The sequence below is a fragment of the Calidris pugnax genome, unplaced genomic scaffold (assembly GCF_001431845.1).
Source record: "Calidris pugnax isolate Ruff unplaced genomic scaffold, ASM143184v1 scaffold27, whole genome shotgun sequence".
NCBI classification, from domain to species: domain Eukaryota; kingdom Metazoa; phylum Chordata; class Aves; order Charadriiformes; family Scolopacidae; genus Calidris; species Calidris pugnax.
In genome coordinates, this window is record NW_015090893.1 from 5,448,445 (window position 1) to 5,459,393 (window position 10,949).

Genomic DNA, 10,949 nt, shown 5'->3' on the forward strand with positions numbered 1-10,949 from the left:
AAAATCAGGTAGTTTATCTTGAAAATTCTTCTGAAAAATCTATTACTAAAAAATAATTACTGCTGTAAAAAAGGACAAAAAGTAAGCGCTCTTTAAAGATACATATTAGGACAAAAGTGTCAGGCACTTTAAAAAGAAAGCACACACACTAAAACCCTCAACGCATCTGCATTCACCTCACAGGAATGATGTAAAATCAGGTAGTTTATCTTGAAAATTCTTCTGAAAAATCTATTACTAAAAAATAATTACTGCTGTAAAAAAGGACAAAAAGTAAGCGTTCTTTAAAGATACATATTAGGACAAAAGTGTCAGGCACTTTAGACCTAAATCTTTAAAGTTTTATGTTTGTAAAACTCCTTGTTTCCAAAATGCATACTAATTTGCATTCTTACATTTGATTTATAGACATAATCAATGCCATTTTTGCAACGGGCATTGCTTATTCTCATTCATTGCAGCTACAGGTGTGGGAGTGGTTGAAGGAAAATCAACATTTGGAGAGGCTGAATGGGGCAGAGGTGAAGAACTCGAGCTTATTTGAATATCAATAGGTGTGGTATTCCCAAGGGGAGAGAATTTTAGTGATGTTGCACCCACCCAGCAAATTAAACTAGAAACATGAATTTGCATAAAACTGTCTTGAACAGATGTTCATCAGCGCAATGCAAGCATAGCTTTTTTTCTTTTGTTAATCAAGAAGTATAGTACAAACATTAATTTATTGGCTTTGGGGGGTGGGGGCTGAGTATGTAACTCCCTACCAAGACTACACCCGCTACGAAGGCAGAGGCAGAAAATCCAAGAGCATTTCCATTTTCTTTTGAAACAAGCAACCAGTAGAATGTGGACTGCAAAACTAACAGTTACATTTTATTTTGTTAAAGTAAATAGATAATTCATAACTGAAAATGAACTAGTAATACTACCTGTAACTGCACCATCTGGTGCTACCGGTCATTACAATATGTTCAAAGTGCTATTACATTTAATAGGTGTATAATCTTGTATGGAACACTGTATTCTCACTGATAGTCTCATCTTAAAGAAAGGCTTAACTGAAAGGCAAGTTTACAGAATTACGCAACAAAAACTATGTCAGGTGGAGACAGAAATGGAAAGGCTAGAGCCAATTACAAAAGACATTGAATTACTTTTAAGTAATTAGCATGCAGAATTTAGGTTTGAAAACTTCCACAAATTTCAAATGTGCCGTTAGAAACAAGATGATGAACTTTACAGCCAGGTCCCTCCCGATCAGTCGTGCTCTACAGAAATGGGTGAGTGGGCCCGGACACTGCTGAAGCCTTTGGGAAATCCCCTTTTTAAGGATACAGTGAAAGTGGCCTGTGTTACTTTAAAACTTACAGGTGAATATATGAAATAGATTTGCTTCTTCTAACCTTTGAAAAATTTGTCAGTTAAATCTCAACTGCTGAATGGAACTAGCAAAGAGGCGTTCACCCACTCCTCAGTCTTTGCACTTCTTTACTAGTAATAGTAGTACCAAACGTTGTTTTAATAGGGCCACAAAGTGACAATTTGTCTGAAAGGTATGCTTATGTATGAGTTTCCATAATTATCCTCTCGTGTTAACAAGCCTCTGACAATTTTTTATATTCTGCAAAATGAGTGAAGCCCCCTGAGCTCTGTGGACACTGTTTTCTGTTAATTAAAGTAGGACTTTCCTACCAGCTTTAAGCTTCTAGTAGGCAACTGCAAATTTTTGCACATATTGCAAAGAAGTAATGAGATAGAAGTGTATGGCCAACACACCTAAAGCATGAACACCATTCTCTTCAAAAACTCAGTGTAAAATTTAGCAGCTGGAATTACTTAAAATGCTTAGGAATTGCTTGAGAGTTATTTTTCCCAAGTAGTCTTTGTTTGGCTTGGAAATACTGAACACATACTGGATTTGGTATCCTTTTTCTTTGTTTCATTCCAAATGAGCGATGCTGCCGAGGGGGCTCCGCAGGTGGTTTAGGATTATCCCACAGCTCAGTGCCTGCTCCACTCCTGCAGTGGTGGGGAAGGTCACCCTTTAGAAGGGTGAGATGATAAAATTAGAAGTTGTGCTGCAATGCTGTTCATTCCCAGATCAGACACTTATGACCTTGTCCTGTTTGGTTTTGATTTTTTTGTTTGTTTGTGGCTTGGGGTTTTCTTTTTTTTGTTATTTTGTGTGTATAACAATGCCCACATCCTCCCCCCATCTCCTGCCCCCCCATTATAGCCAAGAAAGACTTCAGGAATTAATCATAGAATCATGGAATCATTTAGGCTGGAAAAGACCCTTGGGATCATAGAGTCCAACCATCAACCCTACTCTACAAAGTTCTCCCCCACACCATATCCCCCAACACCACATCTAAATGGCTCTTAAACACAGCCAGGGATGGTGACTCAACCACCTCCCTGGGCAGCCTGTTCCAATGTCCGACCACTCTCTCTGAAAAATTCCTTCCTAATGTTCGGTCTAAACCTCCCCTGTTGGAGCTTGAAGCCGTTCCCTCTCGTTCTGTCACTAATTACCTGCGAGACAGTTTTCTCTGTTCTTATGTCCGCAAACTGGGAATGAAATGTCCCATGTTTAACTTCCACTTAAAGATGTAGAAGCAGAAGATGATGGCAGCAGAAATTCTGCCAGTTTGTTAGCACTATGGGGACATTTTAGGTGTACCCAACCAGAAGCAAGAAATATGTGTACCCAACAAGTTTTCCAATTCAAGTGAATTGACTATAAATATATTTAGAATATTATGCCATACTTAAATTTAGAAAGTATACCATCACACAAAGGCCTATAGCAAAGGAAACGCAACATCTGATATTTTTATTCAATTAAACAGGTTTGCTTGCTAGAACTGATTTTTGTCAGTAATGAGCTGGAGGGTTAAGCTGTCACGGTATTAGTAATAGAACTAGGATAATAGGTCCCACTTTAAAAGTGCTGATAAACTGTAGATACAGAAGTGCTTTCTCTAGAATCACAATTACGCCTGAAAGATCAAGCCATTTGGTTCAAAATGGATGCCAAGGAGATCAAACTAAGGTATAAAAGACATGTTTAAGGAAATATTTCCTTGGACCTTCCTGAGAGTGACACTTGTGGGCAGTAAGTTACCCGAGGCTCTTTCTGAAGTAAGCCACTTTGCTCTTAGCAATAGAAAGTGACAACTACGTTTTGAAGTTTCTCTTGTTGGTTTTTGCCTGTCTGTGGGTGGGTGTGGGGTGTGTTGGGGGTTTTTTTGTTGTTGTTTTTTTGTTTGGTTGGTTGGGTTTTTTTGTGGTTGGACTCGATGATCTCAAAGGTCCCTTCCAACCATGAATATTCTGTGATTCTGTAAATATTTCTAGTGAGAAAATACTGGTCATAAAGGGACCAAATAAAGTTAATGGGTGGTATTTAGACCCAATTTATCTCAATCTAATTTGATGACTGACTGGCAGCTCAACAAGACTGAAAATCAGATGTTATCTTAGTGCTGAATCTTCAACTCATCAGTGCTTCATGATGTACTTGAACACACTGTTATCTCCTGCATTATATGACATACAATCACACAGTAAAACTGGGTAGCCTTGGTATATTTAGAGTTTACAAACGTGTTTCTTACAATATTGTAACTCCTCAGTTATTTCTTGCAGTAAAATATTATGCATTCAAATTTTTGCTCTTATTTACGAAGTACTCTTTTTTTTTTCTCCCAGCTCTCTCCTCCTCAACCTGTACACCACAGATTAGTCCATCCTTTTTATATATACAATATTTAGATAAACAGTTTTGGAAACTTTAATTACATTTGTTAATCCAGCTTGTAGCATGATGGGTTGTTTCAGAGGCTTCTCAGCATATTTGCCTGCACAAGTGTTCTGAGTGGAAACATCTCCTTTACGTACTACATTTTCTGCATAATTACTTTGTCATGAGGTTAATTAGTCTGTGAATTTGCCTGGCACATACAGTACAGAAAACAACTCTAGCATCATTTTATTACTTAAGTGCACCAACTCTCTTATTGGCCAGAAGGATTAAGATGAAGAAAAAAGATTATTTGGAAAATTAATGTTTTGATTTAAATAAATAAAAAAAATAACTAACATGAACGGTCTGGTTTAATCTATGGTGACCAAAACCTCACAGGGGAGGGAAGGTAGGATCATTTTTCTGTCCAGTTCTGCATTTAAGCTTTCTAGTGCAAGAACCAGTTTTTCTGAGTCTGATCCACAGCCCTTTCTGTGTTTTTCCTACTGGAGAATCCCCCCAGCAGCCTTCAGCCAGTCCCTTCATAGAGATGTAAACTGAGCCTTGGCGTGGGACACGCGGCACTTCACAGAGGTAAAAACCTTACTCAGAATTCCTCCTGGACAGAAGAACCTGCATTCCATCTAAAGAAAGCATTTGTATTAATAATAGCTTAAGTGGGGCTGACACATCAGTGGTGTCACTACTGGTGGCCATATATTGAGCTAACCTATCAAGGTTTTATTTAACTAGCTAGAAAAGTATGCAGAGCAATATCAGAACTGACAGAGGAAAACCATTCCCTGACAATTCCTGGGGAAACTCCACCCCCCACCTCATCCTCTGCCCCAGGAGCAATGTAAAGCAGAGTTGTGCTGGCTTGAACGCCGTCTGCTTACCGATTCTGTTGACGCTAATTTTCATGTGACGTTTTGCCTTTCATTAAATATGACGTGTCAGCTGAAGTACATTTAGCAGCAAGTGTTTGGGTTGCACTCAAGTCCAAGTGTTATTAAATTTTTTCTGTTCCAGTGATGTAAAGGAACTAGAAGCCCCACTGTCCTTCAGCAGCATTAAAAATATTGCTCTTTGATACCTGTGTTCTCTGTAATCATGCCAACACCTTCACCATCTCTCCAGCCTTTAGGGCAATGTGAGTAGTGTGGCCAATAAGGAATGTGGCTCAGATGGTGAATGTGGGTCTTGATTTGTGTGTCAGGGTGCCTTCTCAGAGACCATGACAAATGACACTTATCTGAATAATTTTAATGGCCAAACTGTTCCTTGCAGAAATATATAAGTAACAAAATCCACAAGTTTTGCCTTCTCCTTCTAGTACTAAAATCAGAAGTTTCCAATTACTTTTTTCAATTTAGTATCTCCAGGAATTATTTTTAGCTTGTGAGGGTATCATGGGAGATGTTTTGAGATTGCTGCACCTTTAAATGGAACTTGTAGAGAGAAAAAGTGTCAGTTTGCACATCACTGACACAAGTATTCTCCTGGTGATTTCAGAAGAATAAGCTCTTCACTTATAGAAGTTGTGACTCCTTGATCAGCCCCCAAGGAAATGATACCTTGTGAGTGAGCAAATTGCTTTCCAATCTTGAAATAAAGGTAGGATGTTGGAGTCATGCGGATCTTAACTTCTAGTGCACCTGGAATTAGAATTTTAAACTCACTTAGCTTTTTTTGCTGCTTATTGGTCCTGAATAGAGCACATTTACCCAGTGTTTTTAATTTATTTCAAGCACACAATAATGCTCCTGTGACTGCTCTGTAAAGAGCTGTTAATGAACAGATCTCAAACACAAAGTGATTTTCTGATACAAAAATTGTGTATGCCCTCAGAATAGAAGCACAAATAGGTACACTGTAGAGCTTCTTATAAAGACATCTGTGGTCTTTTTGGCTTCTAAGTTCCTGCACCCCTGAGGGTTTTCTCCTTTATTCACTGTTGTAATTTCCTCATGTTGCCTTCATAGGCCACATAAAGGATGGTTTGTTTTTTCTTTTCATTCTTTAAAAACATTACTATAATAGGCATTCCTAAGTATAGCATTTAAGGATACGTTTGCCTTAATTCATGCAATTACTGAACGTTGTAGACGCTCTACTTTTCCTTAGCTGGTCTTTTTAAGGCATCTCAACCTATGGTAATTTATGTAATTTTTTTTTTGTAATAGGTTGTTCCATATTAAATTAAAGAAATACAGTACTATTTCAATGGAGCTATCACATGGGCTTAAAGCCTGGTATTTAAAACAGCTTAAGTATGGCACCAGTTAGTCCCAGTTTTTTCCTTTCACTTTGGTCTTATTCTGTTTGTGTCAGTAGAATTACTCCACTTTTATGGTGTTGGAAGTAACATCAGAATAAAGTCCTTAAAGTAGTAAGGGCAAAACTTACTGCTTTGTCATATTGATTGAAAAATCTACCTGAAAAAAACTGTAGTTACTCTTAAAATCATGAAGTCTGACTCCAGCTGTCAGACACATAGAGTGCCTTATGTCAGCAAAGGCTCTGTCCACCTTAACAGAAAAGGACTCCTTTTTGGGAAGACAGTTGTACAAATGAAGCATAAACATCTGAACTATTCCAAATCCAAGACTTGGTAGGTGATGTGCTTGTTATTTCTTAAATTGGGAAGTAATAATTTGAAAATAGGAATTCTATGGTTGCTGCAATGTGAAATGAGCTATTTTACAAAGACCATATTGACTGTTTTTAAGGTCTTACTCTGCCTGTGAGTGGTTTAGCAGTTTACTTCTTAAAACAAAACCTACCTAGAAATGTAACTAAATTAGTTAAGATTCAGAAAATCCAAAGGTAACGTTGAATGCACTGATCCTCCATGCTAGGTCTGCATTTTACAGATATGAAGATAAGGTGATTTCTTGCCTTAGTCCATGTTTTGAGCCCTGGCTGCCGTTACTGGAATCACGGAATTTCATCCACAGAAGACACCATGTACCAGTCACACACCACTCTGCACAAGTTTTGCTCACTTTGAGAGATTGAGTGCAACTTTTTTTTTTTTACAGTTGCAATGTTTTCTTTTTTCTGTTTTGAATTAAATTACTTAGCAAAAGAGAAATTCTGCTCTTGGCAGCACATAGCACAGGAACCAATTCAATAGACCAGTAGATAATTCAGAGGCTGCGCTCTGGCTTTCCCCTGTACGTATTCATCACGCTAAAACTACTCTTTATTCAGTTACACCCTCAGGGCTGTGTCGCTGATCTGGTGTAACTCAGTAACACCTTAGAAACTTTAGTTATGCAGATAGTTGTTTACAGCTCAGTTCTAATATCTCATACCAAACAATTAATGTTGGGGTTTGTGTGAAGACTGGGTCAGAAAGGAAACAGAAGCTTTTACTCACCCGAGGGGGGGCGGAAGCATAGCAAATTTTAGCCCATAAGGAATGTATAACATATTCAAACTTGAGAATGCACATTGATTACATTTATTGACCAAAACCCATATTTTCTTCATACAAAGATATTTCTGCCTTTTAAATTAAGTTTGATCCAGTGAAATTCCAATGTTTGGATGAAGAAGTAGTCTATTTCTGATCATTTCTAGACTGTCTCCCCATCACAATCCAATCTTTCCCACAGACTCATCTGTGGAACTAACAATTCTTGAATGTAATTTCCTGAGGAGATTGCAAACATTATGCATTGACTTAAACAGTAGTTGAGTCGGATCTCTTGGTAGACATGAGGAGGATGAAAGTAGACAGGAAAGGACTTAGTTTCAGTTTCAGTATTTGTCTTCTATGATTTGGTTCACATACAGGTAGAGTCTGTGACTTCTTTGCTAAGAACCCACTTTTAAATCTGGCAGCTATTCCCCACTTCTCTGTTGGGAACTAAATGCCTCCATGAAGTTTAAATCAGCACGGAGTTTACAGCCCTTAGAAATACCAGCTGTTAGAAGCTGACTTCTCCTAACTTTAACCGAAGCAAAGCTGGCATTCAGATACAGTAATGAAGCTTTTTTAAGGTACAGGAATAGCAAACATAAGTATTCCAGTAAAGAGTTTTAGATTGTTAATTTTATTGTTTGAAATTAAAAAATATTTCTATTTGCCGTATGAAAACGTTATTATAAACAAAGCAGGAGTGAGGTAGGGAGAAAAGCCTTTGCAGTAGTGCTTGAATATGTAACTATTTATGGCCTAAAGAAGGCTTATTTGCTCCTTAAGGCATGTAAAGAATTTAGTATCTTAAGCCTATTAGACAATACTCATTTATGGAGTAAAAAATAGTCGAGTCACAATCACAGTTAGATTGTGTTTTCATGAACTAATGACCTCTTTGATAAAAACCCAAATGTGCTGCAAAGTGATTCAACAAAAATGCATTTTATGTGGTTTATGAAGTTCTGCCATGACTTGTGCTGCCTTGCTTTTGTATAACTACATTAAATACACAAGTTAGGGTTTTTTCCTCATCTGTGTTTGAAAGATTGCATGTATTTTGGTTTTCGACAGGACTTAGAATAGTTTGTTGTTTTGTGTTTTTTGTTTTTTTTTTCAAAAGGACTCTCAGGATGTATGGAATTCTGTTTCCTACTTTACATTTGTGTGGATGCTTTGGGTTTCTTTGGATTCCTTTGTTTCTGTTGGTCAAACTTGCTGTATTAAGATTTGCATCTCAGAAAGCATGGCTGTCTCCTTTGTGACTAACTTCTACTTCCAGTAATACTTTGCTGACACTCACTTGCTATCACTTGCATCCAACTGCTCTCTGGAAATGAACTGTAGATCTTTATCCTTTGTACCCAAGCACCACTCCAGCCATGGCTGAGTGATGTTGTAGTGATGGCAGCAAACAACATTTTACTGCCCAAGTCTCGGCCTGTTCTACCTGTGGATAAAGACTATTTTCTTCACAGGTTTCTCCGTAAAACCAGGTGATGGGCAGCACTTATGCAGAGAGCTGAAAGGCTTTGATTGCTTACTGATTAGAGGAAAATCCTGCAAGAATGACTTCTATAAAGAAGGCAGATGAGGAATGCTTTTCTTGTCATGAACTGGAAGAGAAACAGGATCGTGATGAACTAAGCAATGACAAAGTCACCTCTGAATTCTCTTTGCATATGTATAAGAGAAAGGCATTGAGTTAGTAACGTGACAGGATGCATCACAACACTGGACAGAATGCTGTATCAAGAGCATTGAGGACTTCCATCTTCATATTTCCGGGATTTATCCAACTCTTCCTTTCGCTTCTGGTGAGGACTGTCGTTTGAATACAGCACTGGATGATCCCGGGGTTGATCTAGTCTGTCATTGCATAGTTTCTATATCTTAAATCTGAAGGATTTTTATTTAGCTTAGAAATTATGAAAAAATAATGAAGGGGGGGAAAAAACAGATCAATAATAATAATAAAGACTACAATTGTAATTGTAATTTCCACCATACTATGATATAATGTAGTGATATTCTTAGTTCTTCTATTTGTTGCACTTCTGATGACGCAGAACTCACTAAAGAGGAATCTAAGCTACACTCTGTGCCTTCGAGGGGTTTGTGGGCTAAAACCAGACCATCCTTTCTACTGGGATACATAGGAAGTTAGGTCAGTATTGAATAATGTATTACCAGAGTGCGATAACTCAAGGTAACTGCCCACCTTCTCCCCTGCCGTGTCCCGTTCTGCATATACTAATTCCTGTCTTACAGCAACTTCAGCTCCTGCTCTTCATATTGCAGTACAGCCAAAAATACTGGAAGAAACTCTCATCCCCTAATTTCCTTTAAATTAGTGTTACATAGAGAAATGTATATTATTTATATTTTCTACAGAAATAGATCTGTATATATCATACATATATATATATATATATATATAAAAAAGACCTTTTTTATTTATCTACGTTGCTTGTTGGGTTAGTGTTTGACCATAACCAGGATTGTTAAGAACTGACATTAATTGTAAGTAATTACATTTATTCTAAGATATAACTTTACATTATTAACATTATTATTGATTATACCTGTGCCTCTACAAAGCATTTTTTAGGAAAAATACATATTCCCTTCCTATCAAACAAAGGTGGAGAACCAGCCCTTCCCATGGAAAGCTCCTTTCAAAAAACATAAGCAGTCTTTGTGGTTATATTGAAATATGCTGTTAAATACCAAGAGGTGCTAGTACATTTCTAATGTGCTGGTATAACTTCCTATTCTGGAAGTTATACAATGTTTCATATATTGAAATACTACAATCCAAGGAAACAGTATTTAGTTACTGACTGCATCTGCTGTAAAATTTGTATTTAGATTTCTTTTAAACAAAGATCAGACAAAAAATATAGCTTCTTCAGTGTCACTTGTTTTTCTATAGCTTTTAAAGATTTTCATTTTGTGCATAAGCCAGTTTTAAACTCTGAAAACTCTTATAGATAGGAATGTACTCAAAATAGAAAATCAGTCAGTAAAGCAAGAATAAGTATAGTTATACTGAAAAAGAACCTCTGGGTTACAGCTATTTGCTTTTTGCAAAATAAGATGCATTTACAAATTATGAAATACTTTCCCAGTATCCAATTTTAATTTAAAAATAACCCTACAGTATATAAAGGCTGAAAAGGGGAAACATTGTCACAATTTTAGTTTCAAAGCAAAATAAAGAATTCAGTGCACTTACAAATACATCGAAGTGTGCCAGCTTACAGCCAGTCAGAAAAATCAAATTGCAAACATGGTATCTTTGTGCAAACAACAGGTATTATTGACTCAAGTCCACTTAAATTGTTTCCACTATGTTCTTCAGAGTTAAAGAAAAAGGAGTCAAAAAAGTGATCCCACATGTTTAGTGCAGCTGCCACACCAGTAAAAGCTATATACTCCTCTTGAAATAGGAGAAGGAAAATAGCTGGAGCTAGGTCATCAGCTAGTTATAATTGTTATAGTACCAATAAAGCAGTCGACAGCTTAATGCAGTCAATTAGTCGGCCCCTAAATGTTTTCTTACAGTGGTCAAAATGTTTGTTTAGACAAAGCAAAAGACCCTGAATTTTTTATATCAATGCAGCATTTCATGCTTCTGTTAAAAATAATTTAATTTTAGTGTGCTAAAATTAATTCAAGATGGGAGTCCTTAATTTTTGTTTGGCTGCATATGAAACTTCTTTGCGTGTTCTTCCCACTCCCACCAGTGTCCATTACACCTGCAACAAAGCT